Source organism: Eschscholzia californica, unplaced genomic scaffold (genome assembly GCF_041429995.1).
Source record: "Eschscholzia californica isolate CP2 unplaced genomic scaffold, dmEscCali1.0.p SCAF_3, whole genome shotgun sequence".
NCBI classification, from domain to species: Eukaryota; Viridiplantae; Streptophyta; class Magnoliopsida; order Ranunculales; family Papaveraceae; genus Eschscholzia; species Eschscholzia californica.
In genome coordinates this window covers 5,612,590-5,625,793 of record NW_028238420.1, presented here as the reverse complement: position 1 = coordinate 5,625,793, position 13,204 = coordinate 5,612,590, and the positions used below count along the sequence as shown (strand labels likewise).

At 36.2% G+C, this 13,204-nt stretch overlaps 1 pseudogene across 1 annotated transcript; it reads left to right on the top strand.

The window, feature by feature from the left end:
• The first annotated feature begins 897 nt into the window (after positions 1-897).
• Positions 898-4,288, top strand: LOC147547953 (exocyst complex component EXO70E2 pseudogene; annotated as a pseudogene). Its single transcript, XR_015237039.1, has 2 exons — positions 898-1,864; positions 1,917-4,288. The product of XR_015237039.1 is annotated as an exocyst complex component EXO70E2 pseudogene (transcript).
• Positions 4,289-13,204: the final 8,916 nt, after the last annotated feature.

The following is a 13,204-nucleotide window of genomic DNA, read 5'->3' as shown; positions in this document are numbered from 1 at the left end:
AACCGATCACCGTTCGACTCGGTTCAGTCGAAAAACCGATCAAACCTAAATCGGTCTGGTTTGGCTTCGACTTGAGTTTCTAGAAATCGCCCAAACCGAACCGACCGAACCCTAAGGAAAAATGAAATAATAATTTTGTAAAGTTAGAAAGTGTTAATCAACAAAGGAAAAAAATATAGTACCCCTAATCAACTCTTCCATACTACTGTTTGTCCTTTTTCCTAGTTGTTGTTGGCTTTATCAACCACAATCTATTCAACTTGATTGAAAAGTTTTAGAGGTAAGTCTTCACTGATTTTCTATCTACCACTACCTATTCTTAGTTAGTAACTTAATATTATAGATTTTGCATTCGTCGTTCTACTTCTTTTTTTGTTTGTAATGGTGCAAAAGTACGATGAAATTTTAATTTTCGGTATATGTAATGGTGGAAAAGTACGATGGGTTTTTAATTTTAATTTTCGATATATGCAAAGATATGAATAACATTAGTTTACCATTTTCTCTAGTTTGTGCTCGGTTAAACCGATCAACCGAACCGAACCACACCGAGTCGAACCATGTCGACCAGCCGAAGTCCGAACGTTTGGCTCGACTTCGGCCGATGATTTAGTCAAACCGCCGCTCATTGGTTCGGGTTCGGCTCGAGTGAAAACCGAAAAAAAAAACCGACCGTTGCTCACCCCTACCAAAGTCGTCGTCTAATTAATTAGTGAGGAAATTAAATTGAGGAAGGGTGACCCATCTCCCTTCTCAATCCTGCCAGGTTTACATGGCTGGGCTGAGAAACAATCGACTGGGCCACAATGGACTGGGCCACTATGGAGGGCCAATATAGTCGGTTGGTTATACAATTGCCATATTGGCCCAATAAGAAAAATAATTGGGTTAATTTAGTAGTCAAAGTTTGGAATTTAATTCATTTTTAACGCTGTAAAGAAGAAGCAGAAGTCAAAGTTCGGTCCTTTAAAGACAACTGAGATCTCTCGGAATTCCAGTAAGAAGCTTCAGCTTCAATTTCTCCTCTCTCTACCTTCCATCTCTCTCTCTCTCTCTCTCTAAAACTTCACTTTCTCTCTCTACCTTCCCTCTTTCTCTTCTAAACGTTTCCACGTAATTCTCATCAATTGATCACCAAAACCCTAGTTTGCTGATAACAGGCCTTATCTTCTTCAATTTCTAGGGTTCCTCATTTGACAAAACCCCGATGATCCTAACTTCTTTCGAAACTTTCTCGTTTTCGGTAAGCTTTTTTTTTTTCAGTCTTTTGATTTTTCTTGGGCTTTTCTCTAATTTCCAGAACATCAGAGCACGTTAGGTTAGGGTTTTAGACCTTAAACTTTTGTCTGTACTTTTAGATCATTTTTTTATTGTTAATTACTACTTTTTCTGAGGTGTTTATCCGAAGATTCTTACTGTAAGTATTGTTGTTTTTTGTTTATATTATTAGTCCTTTTTATACCTTCTTCTCTAGGGTTTCGCTTCTACTTACAAGTCCTTGTTTTCTCGTATATACGAAGCTATTCTGTTCATTTTAAGTTTTGGGGAAGGTTCTAATCGTATTATTTTTATGAAATTAGTTGTGAATCTAAAGGAAAATTATTTAGATTTTTGTTGAATTTTTCAAATACCATTTAAGGGGAATTGAAGTTGTTGGATGTCACTTTCTTCATTGTTCAAGCTGCAATAGGTTGTAAAAGGGTTGATTATGGGTCTCTTGCCGGGTTTTTCGATCACCCTTTCATTAGATTTCGAGATCGAAAACGAATAGTTTCAATTTTGTCATGAGTCTGTAATCTTATCCTGGAGCAAAATTAAAATCTTGTTTTTAGTTCATGCATCAAGATTTAAGGAGGTATGTTTTGTTTTTACAAAGATATCCATTTTCTTTGTTCCTCCTTATAAGTCGTTTCCAGTTTTTTTTCTCTCAGACTTGTTTATTCTTGAAATGTTCTGTTCTAATTTTGGGGTTTCTGAGAGTTACTGGAAATAGTAGATTGTGTGGTTAGGTTTGGGGAAGGACTGTTTCAGGTTTCAATTGAGGAGAGGGTAGAATTTCATCTTGTTTTGTTGTGTCGAGAATTCAATTGTCAAGGTTTTGCTGAATATTGCTATGGCGGACTGTAAACCTGTAATTCCTGATATAGAAGGAGAAGAAAATGTGATTGCTGCAACACAACACATTGTAAGGGTCTTACGGACAAATAAGAATCTGACTGAAGACATGAGAAAGCTCCTGGAGGATCTTGATAATAGGTTGACCACCATGACCCTCACCTCAGGAAGCAAAGGAAGGAAATTGAGTGATTATGAGGAACAAATTAATTCCATTCAGGAGAAGTTTATGAATTGGGAGTCTGATCAGACTATGATATGGGATTGTGGAGGTGATTTCGCTAAGGAATATCTTCAGGCAGTTGATGAAGCTCAAAAGTTAGCAGAGAGTTTAGGAAGTTTGTCTGTGAAAGAAGACAGAGAAGAGAATGAGCTTCTTTGTCGGGTTCAGAGTGTTCTTCAGATAGCAATGGCGAGGCTTGAAGAAGAGTTTACGAACATTCTTGATCAGAATAAGCAATCATTTGAATCTGAGCAGATGTCATTCCCGTCTATTGAAGATGATACCCTGGATGAGGACTCAATTCGGAATAATAGCCGTAGCGAAGGGTTGGATGATTATATCATTGATTTGGTCCATCCAGGCGTAATCCATGACCTAAATCGCATTGTCAATGCGATGTTCACTTCCCACTTCGACAAGGAATGTTGTCAGGCTTACATTAATACCCGGCAACATGCTTTACATGAGTGTCTCTTCATTCTTGAAGTAGAAAAGATGAGCATCGAAGATATACTGAAGATGGATTCTAGTAGTTTGACCATCACGATCAAGAAATGGAACCGGGCTATGAAGATGTTTGTGGGTGTTTATCTTGCAAGTGAGAAACGACTCTGTGATCAGATTTTTGGGAAGTTTGGGTCAGTGAAACCAACTTGTTTTATTGAAATCTCAAAGGCTCCTGTATTTCAGCTATTGAATTTCGCTGAAGCTGTAGCTATTGGACCTCGTCAGCCTGATGAGCTGTTTCCGATTTTAGATATGTATGAAGTCCTAGCAGATCTCCTTCCTGATATGGAACCTTTGTTCTTTGAAGAAACAGGTTCTTCTATTAGAGTTGAGTCTGGTGAGGTCCTAAAGAAATTAGGCGATTCTGTAATCGGAACTCTTTTGGAATTCGAAAATGCAGTTCAATTGAACGTGTCAACTAGCCCATTTGCTGCAGGAGCAATCCATCATCTCACCAAGTATGTTATGAACTACATGAATGCCCTTACTGGCTATGCTCATACTCTTAATATGCTTTTGAATTCCTCGAATGAAGATGAACCTGACTTATTAAAGCCCACAGGGCTTCCTGTTGATGATGACGAAAACGAGGAAGATATTTCATCTTCTAGTTCATCCCCAATGGCTCACCATTTTAAGTTGCTCGCGTCAATTCTCGAATCCAACCTTGACACCAAGTCGAAGCTGTACAAAGATTCTGCGCTCCAACACTTCTTTCTCATGAACAACGTCTACTACATGGTTCAAAAAGTAAAGAGTCCCGAGCTTAGGCCTCTCTTTGGAGATGACTGGATTAAACAACATAATGGGAAGTTCCAACAATATGCGATGAACTATGAGAGAGCTTCTTGGAACTCAATTCTCTATTTACTGAAAGATGAGGGGATTTTCGGTCCAGGTTCACATTCCGTATCAAAGAAACTTCTGAAGGAAAGGTTTAAGAGTTTCAATCTCGCTTTTGAAGAAGCTTATAAGTCTCAGACAGCATGGTTAATCCCAGATCTTCAGCTTCGAGAAGATCTTAGGATCTCAGTTTCGCTGATAGTAATCCAAGCTTATCGGAGATTCATTGGTAGACACGCATGTCAGCTAGAGAATAGCAGGAATATCGAAAAGTACATCAAATACACTGCAGATGATCTTCAGAATTTCATTTTGGATCTCTTTGAAGGATCTCCTAGGTCATTGCCAAATTCTCGCAGGAGGTGAAGAAGCTCTTACAGGTCTCACCTATCTGATATTCTTTTCATATCGCTATATTATATAATATATATCTTGTTTGCATATCAAGCCGAAAGAAAAAAAAAATGCTGAAGTTTGCTGTTTGTATTTTTATTTTTTAGGTCGGCATGTAAAATTTATAGATGTAATTGTTTCTTCCACTTTCTTTTTGTGATTGAAAACTGAGGGATCCATATGATATAAAATCGATAATATCATCTATCCATGTCTGTTTCTAACGCTAATATCTGTTCTGAAATACATTGCTTGTCAATAATTCAGCTCATCATAGAACACTAATACCATCTCATTTTTCTGGTCCCGAATGACTGATTTGGGTTGATTTTGGAATATTTGATTCGTTAGTCCTATTTGGACCATGGAAAAGGCAACCAATTTTTTTGACATCGCATGCAGAAATGATCAGTAGTTGGATCAGTTCTTAATGTAAGTTGTGTTTCAGTTTCATGAATCTATAACATAAGTTGTGTTTAGGGTCGTGGCTCACAATTTAGAGGGCTAATCCCAACCTTTAAACGTGACCCTCTTGTATAAGAGGTAACAAATTTGTGTAAACACGAAATAGTAAACATAAATTTGAAATAATACAACAATGAAACTATCCCCTGGTGAATCTTTCGGCCGAATCCCGGCACGCCACGTCGGGCATAGTATCTCTGATGCGGAGAACGTCATTTGATTTAAATATTAAGAGCATCTCCAATGCAATACTCTAGAAAAATTCTAAGGGTGCTTCTAAAGGCACCGGACCAAAAGGCTGTTAGCATCCGAAAATTTTATTGACTCGGGTCAATGGCCATTGACCCGAGTTCTCTATAAGCACCAGTTTTTAATGTGGGTGACGTTCACCTTTGTTTGCTTCTTCCATCTTCTTTCAAGACTAAAGGAATCTCAATTAATTTTTCCGTATTCGAGAGACTAACATAATGGCCATTCTTGTTTCGGGATAAAGGGACCGTAGGGGTGGGAATCTAGCTTGAGAATCCGCTATCTGGTCAGGAATGCCTATGTACTGTGCAACTATTCACCCATCAACAAAGAAAAAATAAAATATTTACAAGCCACATAAAGGAACAGCTTATTCCTCAAAACAATGATCACTAATCACAATAAACACTTAAGATAGATTACAAAATTGATGTACGTGCTTAGACCAAGTCAGTGTCAGACATATTACCAACAACTCCTCAAAGGCTTGAGGTTTCCCTACAGACCATTACCAAATTCTACAGACTGCATTTCTTTCACCAAGGGCAGTGTAAATCAAGCAAGAATGATCCCACGTTTTCCCGCGAGTACTTACTTCCATTAACACGCTCAACACAATTGGTCCTTCACACTATTTCGAGAAAGTGATGGTCATTGAGGTCTTTCGAGGTCCGGTCTTTGATCGAGTTCCTTTGTTGTTGAATGATCTGGGAATGCATCCGGATACGTAGCCACAAGCTTCCCTTTCGCGCTTCTGTATTAAACAAACATAATCTTTAGTTCAAGGAAGTGAAAATCTAAAGCAACAATGAACTTTTATAAGGAAATATGACACTAGTAGTTATAAAGATTAATATAAGTCAGATGGCAAAAGGAAAATAGTTGCAGTTGGTATAATTTTAGGGTCTAACAGAGTTAGTGAAAATCTAAATATGAGAACTGTGGTAATGAAAACCATCATGCCTTGAGAAATAGTAGAGCTCTTGGTAGAGGTCAAAGAAAAATTAGAGCTGATGTTATTTATCCACATAGTCGAATATAATGTAGAAGATAGTACATGACAAGATTACACTAGCCATCTGGTCAGAACCAAGTACTCCATCGAAAGTCTTAACTAAGTGCCTCCAGAAAGTGCGCCTTCCGCCAGAACTGGAAAGCACAATTATATCTTGAACTTGTCAAAGAAAATAGAGCGAAGTATAGAAGTCGATTTCTCGGCTTATGGAAATGGCTAGACTAGTTACTACAATTGCGGAATTGCCTGTAAATACTTCCTACACTAAATGTAGCTTCTCTGAGTGTATGGTTGAGCATGGATGGACGGAGCACATAAGTTACATAACCTTGCCATCAAAACAGTAGTATTTGCAATTTAAACTCCATGAATCAATAAGAGCAAGGAAATCTAGAGTGGTTTTATGTTGACAATAGGAAGTCCATTTATAGAAGCTGACTAACTGAGCATGAATTAGCTATTACTTTCACTTCTGGTTTTTAATTGCAAAATTGATTAGTGTCTTCATATTATGGCTTGGTTTCATATGCCGTAAAACTTAAGTAATAAAAAGAAACGGTGATTCCTTGTGCATTTTAATTGGTCAACAGGAGTCGTCGACAAAATATCAAATGTTCATTTTCCCTTCTTCTAACTTCTAAGAAGATAACTAACATATGCAAGAAATGGTGAATTTTCAAACTTGCAAATATGTACAGCAGAACGGAACCACATTGCAGTTACCTACGAAAGATGAAAGGAATACCTGATCCGTTTGATTATAGGAGAAGAGAAAATACCACTGGAAGAGAAGTCCGTTTGTGTCTGTTAGGTCACGGATTACCTGATCCGTGACCAGGAAGACTCGGACGGACTGGTCCAGTCCGTCCATGTCTTTCCAGCAGCCATTATGCTAATTTAGGCCAATCTCATAGGGCATCAAACACTCACACAAATGACTCTAAATATGTATATAATACAACATTCTAAACATGTTACAACACACTATTAACATCCCCAATCAATCAAACAACAAATTTATTCAAAAATATCATAAAAGTTAGGGTTTTTGAACCAACCTTGAAAGAGCAATTGTAGCTTGATTTCAACTTCGTCTCCTCCAAATGATGTTTGATTCTAACACTTAGAGAGTGAAAAGACTTATTCCCAGCTAAATTTGAGAGAGATTCGTGAGATTAGGAGCGATTTGATGAGTAGACTTCGGTTTGCTTAGAGAGAGAAATTTGAAATTAGAATTTCTGGTTGTTTTTGTGAGAGATGGATGGAGGGGTTAGGGTTAACTGAGAAGGAACCAGTGCCTACATAGTTGGTTGGTGCTAATAGAGAAATGAGTGGTTGGACCTGGTGCTAACAGAGATGGATGCTAACAGCCCTTTGGCCCGGTGCCTTTAGAAGCACCCAAATTCTAAATATCTTGTATGTGAAGTGTGAAAGTAGATCTCTAAATAGTTTCTTTCCTATTTGGCTATTTAGAGATATTCTATTAGAAAGCCTTCTCCAATTCAACACTCGAGAGAAACTCTAAAAATTTATATTTTGGTATAAAATTAATCGATTTGTTTACGTGGCACTTAGAAATCCTCAAGAGGACATTCTAAATTAAGAATGTCCTCTTTTAAGGATCTCTAAAATAACTACTACCACCTCATTTTAGAGATCGAAGTTAAGTGTTGCATTGTAGATGGATTGTGAAGAAAAACTCCAAAAAATCCTATTTTGCACTCTAAGATTTAGAATGTTGCATTCGAGATGCTCTAAGGCTTTTAAATCAATCTTAGATTAATTACGAGTAAGCCCTTTCGATAATTGATAGGGACAAGCTCACTTAACCTAAAGACCCATTCTCTCTTTCAACTACTCTTCTATCTCCTCTCTCTCAGCCGAGATTCACATCAGAAATGGGGAACTCATCAACTGAATTGTTCACTTTCTGCCCATCCTAGCCTTGAAACCACCAAATCATGCTTACCTTGTTCATTCTTCCTGTATACTACCACCCATGTGCTTGATTTGATCAAATCCATGTTTGCTGTTGAACTTCATTTATTAGGATTTCATGGAATAAACTCAATTTAGGTTTAGATGATTGTTGGACTAAGTCAATTTATGGTTTTAGGGTTTGGATACAATATCAAACTTAATCAATTTTAAATTTAAATAATCAATTTAGGACTCAAGATCTATCTGGTTTAGAGAGAAGAACAATGTGAGGTTTTCAGTTCTACTAAATGGTGTGTTTGGTTGCATGATTTAATTAAGATTCCAAGTATATATGGAATATGGTAGGAATCAAGGTTTTTTTGTCTTTGACAACCAAAAATCATAGGACTCTTGAATCCTAAGGATTCCTAAGATTTTTTCTCTCTCCAATTCTTATTCTCTCTCTGATCATTTTTCCAGATTTTTGTATACAAACTTGTCATTTGTTTCTCATTCAAATTTTAACAAATTTCTTTCTCTTTTCATTTTTTCTCCAGATTTTCTACTTTTTAAATATAAATTTTCCTCATTTTTGGTCTTTTTTCATTGATTTGTTTCCATATATTCTTGGGTAGTTTCCCATTGATTTGATTCTCTCTTGTTGTAAAGCAATCCCACATTGGTGGGAGACAAGAGTGTGGTGCTCCTCTTAAGAGGTTAAACACCCTTCCCTAGCGAGACCTTTTAAAACCGTGAGGTCCAGGTGTGCTAAAGCAGACAGTATCACTAGCAGCCCGAAAGGCTGGCACTACAAAAAAATTGGTCAGTAGGGACACACATTCTCATGTCTGTCCCTAATATATTCAAAGTAGGGACAGTTTTGTGCTATTCGTCCCCAATAAAATCATAATAGGGACTAATAAAGGCGTCTTTGGGATAGTTTTACGGAAGATACTGAAAATAAAAAGAGGCGCTCAACTTTGGCGCAAATGCGTCCTAAAATGTTGGCCCAAATTTTGGAGTCAGATTTCTAAAACTATTTCCCCTCTTTCTTTCTCTCCGCCGTTTTCCCTTTTACTTGCAATTTTTAATCGTCTTCTTCGAGGGTTTTTCTGCATCACTAAATCTTCATCAACCAGGTTGGATTTTGATCATCTTTTTCTTCTTCTTCTACTACTAGAAGAAACTGGGTAGGAGAAATCACTGAAATCGGTTTTCTTCATTATGCGATTAGTTTTTTTTATTGATGTTGTTATTGTTTATTTGTTTTCAGTTATTTCTACAACTTCAATCCAAAACGACCCTGGAAATGAGAATTTATGTGTGTGGCACGCAACTGTTTTCTCTAATGGAGAGCTTAAGGATGAAAGATTTTGCATCCGTTTTCTATCAACTGAAGGTAAGTATTTTTTTCTCCTATTTTCCTCTTAGAGTTTAGCACTGTTATCTGCTTTCATATTCGTTCATGTTGATGTATAAATTGAATTAGACAAATGAAACATAATTTCCTGTGAGTTTGTGATATAATTTTGTGTGTGGGTATAAGGATACTTTGCTCACTTCACTTGTTATTAGGACTTCGGTCAAAAACTAGGGCGTACCTTTTTGGTAATCACAGTCCTATATATTGATTGACGATTGAATGGATATTCTCTATGGGTAGGAAAAGAAGCCATTAACAAGACACTCAAGAAGGTGATACTTACTACAGTAGACATTTGAAGAAAAGGGTAGTACTTAATTTGCTAGTTTTTTTTCAAGTTTCTTTAAGGAGATGTATTTTTGGGGGTTGGGTTTTGATGAATGTTGATTTGAGGATTGGGTTTCTGGAATTACTGTCACAAGTTAGAGGTTTGAGGTTTGGGACTTTTAAAGTAGAAGAAGAAGAGATGGAAAGTGCGGAGACGAGAGAGTATTTGTTGAAGAGAATGTTAGGTTAGTTCAAGTAGAGTCAAAACTGGTAGATGGAAGTGAAGCAGATTCAGAGTCTCCTCCATGGTTATTAATGGGAGATGAAAATCATAGAGACGCACAAGGGTCAATTAGAAGGAAACTTGTGAAGAAACCTAAAAGAGTTGATTTTTTTAATGTCGAAGCCATGGGTATTATGATGCTCAAAGTCTCCATTCATAGGTACTAACTTTACTTTTTATAGTTTTAGTACTTCATTTTCTCTTGTGAGTAAGTTTTGCTTGTTTTTAAGTAGATTTTGTAGTTGATTATGATAAAGAATTTGAGAACGACTTTTGATTTATTCATGTAAAGTGGTACTTGTAGTTTCTCTAATTGGATACTCAAGTAATTTATTTTTGGTTAGCACTAATGGGAGGATGGGGTTGGACCAGAGGAATATCCTTTTGTAGATTATGGGGTTGGAGCAAAGGAATATCCTTTTTATCCGGATGAATTTCGTTAAACTTTTTCTCTATTAGCGTAATCTTAATTCTAAAATATTATTCTTTATTATTTCACTGTAGGTGGCACATTTGCTTTATATTCATTAATTTGCAGGTATTCAAATGTAAATTTACTACCAAATCAACAACAAGCGGATGAAATGATCTCGAGTTTTAGCTCGAGATCAGTAACCCAGAGTTGGAGAGGACACTATTCATACAAGACAACTTGGAGAAGAAACAATACTCCTTGAAGACTATTCTACTGCTATTAATTCTATTAGGAGCTTTCTTGATTATAAGGGATGACATTGTAACTCCAGCAATGTCAGGTAAGGTCGAACTTCATTTCTTCGTATATGACTTAGACATCAATATAAGAATGAAATACGACAATACGTGGATAAATAGAGGTACACAACCACGAAAGAGTGTTCATCGTCTACTTGTTGGCTGGTTACTCCCCACATCTAATGTCATATAAAGATTTTGATTTGGGCTACAAGTTTCATGGGGTTTGGTATTTGGAATGTAGTCTTTCAAAGCGACAACAGTGCGTTTTGGTGTTTGAAGCATGCACATTGAAAATTTAGTACCAAGTCATTTAGGTAGATATACAAGTAGGCATTCAGCATCAAAATAACATAGAAAACTATTCAACTTGCCCACACTTATTCTTACCTTGGTCTTATAGTGCTCGAGCTTTATCCTACTAACATCATCTCTTTTCAAACTTATCTTAGTCAACTTAGTTCAGTGCTTAAAATGATTGAATGTTCTTACTAATACATTTTCCAATCCTAACTTTCCAATTAGTGGCTTCGAAAAAGTCTATTATATTTCACCATTAGACTACAAGTGATATGTAACTTCTACTTTCACGAGTACTTCTATATGTGTTAGCTTAGTTGTGAGCACTTGGATGATTGAAATTTTGTTAATGGCATGTAATCGCTTGCAGCTTGACTCCAGTAATACATATCCAATTCTTCTATATGGCAGCGAGGCTCCGGTTTCTTTGTCGCTAGCATCAGTTCCATCGATTCCATTCCTGTTGTATGTTTTCTCTCTCTTGCTCTCTCCCTCTCTCTAATATATATACATATCTATATGTAGACAGGAGTATGTGAACATATTTTTGTTTTGCTGTGAACATATTTCAATGTGATCAGTTGCAGATTGTGTTGGAACTTGTGGGCCTTATCTGTGCAATCTGGTTCAGCTCTTGATATAACTAGATTCTTTTCTAGGAACTTGGGAAGCTTATCTATGTTGTTTCTAACTTAACTTTACTGCAAAACAGGGATGAATAAACAACAAAATTTGTAAGAACTCAAAGAGCTGGTTATAAGGATAAAAAGAGATTGATGCTAAATCACAATGACATGCGGAAAAAACGAACGACAAATTGTGATGGATATTAAGTTGAAGGCACAATTATGGATGTAATAGGTGTTGTTGTATGTCTTGACTGTAGTTAGTTCGTATTAGGGTTAGACATATAAAAATGATTAACTTGTTGGTATTGTATTTATTAATTGAATTCTATTTCCATAATATAAATGGAATTTTATTTTTGACAACTTTTGTTTAAAGGATGTATTGTTAAGTTTATTTAATATGAATCAATGAATTATTAGTCTATAAATTCATTTAGCAAATTAGCGAATATATATATTTTTTTGAAATTCTAATACTAGTAGGGGCGGTTTAAATCTGTCCCAAACTTTTACCAGGAAAAACCCCGTTTGTCCCACATATTTATTAGGGACGGAATGTTTCTGTCCCGTACACTTTTTAGGGTCAGAAGCAAACTGTCCCTATATCTGTCCCGAAAATTATTTGGGACGCCACTTACTGGGACGGACTATAACTGTCCCCAATGATAAGTTTGGGACGGTTTTTAGGCTTTTAGGGACGATTTTTTTCTGTCGCTACTGACCATATTTTTTGAAGTGTGGTCCGCACCATCCTATAACACGGTGAAAAATAAAAGAGGGAAGAAGAAAGATAATGGAATATATATTAACCAAGAGATTGGAACAAGTAGAACTAGAGTTGTATTCATATGTTTGGAGAGAATTTTTATACTTTGGTACATTGGTATATTGAGTACTATGATACATTGGTTTGATCCATCTTCTTCATTAGCAAGTAACCTCTTTATATAGGTATTTAGCTAGATGAGTTACATATCCAATAGGCACACAATAATGGAGCTTGAATACAAAGTAATGGTGGAGAACCTATAGTGGTGGGAGTTACAATTGGTGGTGGTCATCCACCATAAATCTAATATTTATAACACTCCGACTAGATGTCCACCATATCAGAAATTGTCTCATTAAAACCTTACTAGGAAAACCCAATGGGACAAAACCATAGTGAAGGAAAAAGAGTACAAATTCTTTGTTCATGTACATCTTTGATGAACACATAACATGCCTCATTAAAATCTTGTTAAGAAAAACCCAGTGGGAAAAAATCTTAACAAAGGAAAAAATACAGTTGGAAAATGCAGTATACAGTTTCTTCATAAACTTGCTTCCCCTCATGAAGGTTGAGGACATTGTTCAACTTTCTATGGTCAGATTCCTTTTGGTATGTATACACATAAATATAATAAGTAGCATTTGACATTTCAAGTTCCATTCACATAATGTTTTAAAGTTTATGCATACTTTAGATTGAAGCTTGTTAAATCCTCTAGGGATTTCAGTTGAACTCACTTTCAAGTGATTCATATTTGTCATATACATCGATAAGATAATTATAATATTTTGTGAAATCAATGTACTAATCAAATTTCAATGTGCATTATCAATTTTATGCATAATCCACCTTACACACAGAGTAAGTGTTAAACTCATCATTCAATGACTAGTTGTCTCGCCAAAACCTTGTCAGGAAAATTCAATGGGACAAAACCTAAACGAAGGAAAAAAAGACTACAACATTTATACATATTAAACCAATTTTCAATACGCATAGTTGCCTCATTAAAACCTTTACAAGGAAAACCCTATGGGAAAAACCTTGACGAAGGAAAAAGAGTACAACGTGATTGACATTTTATAC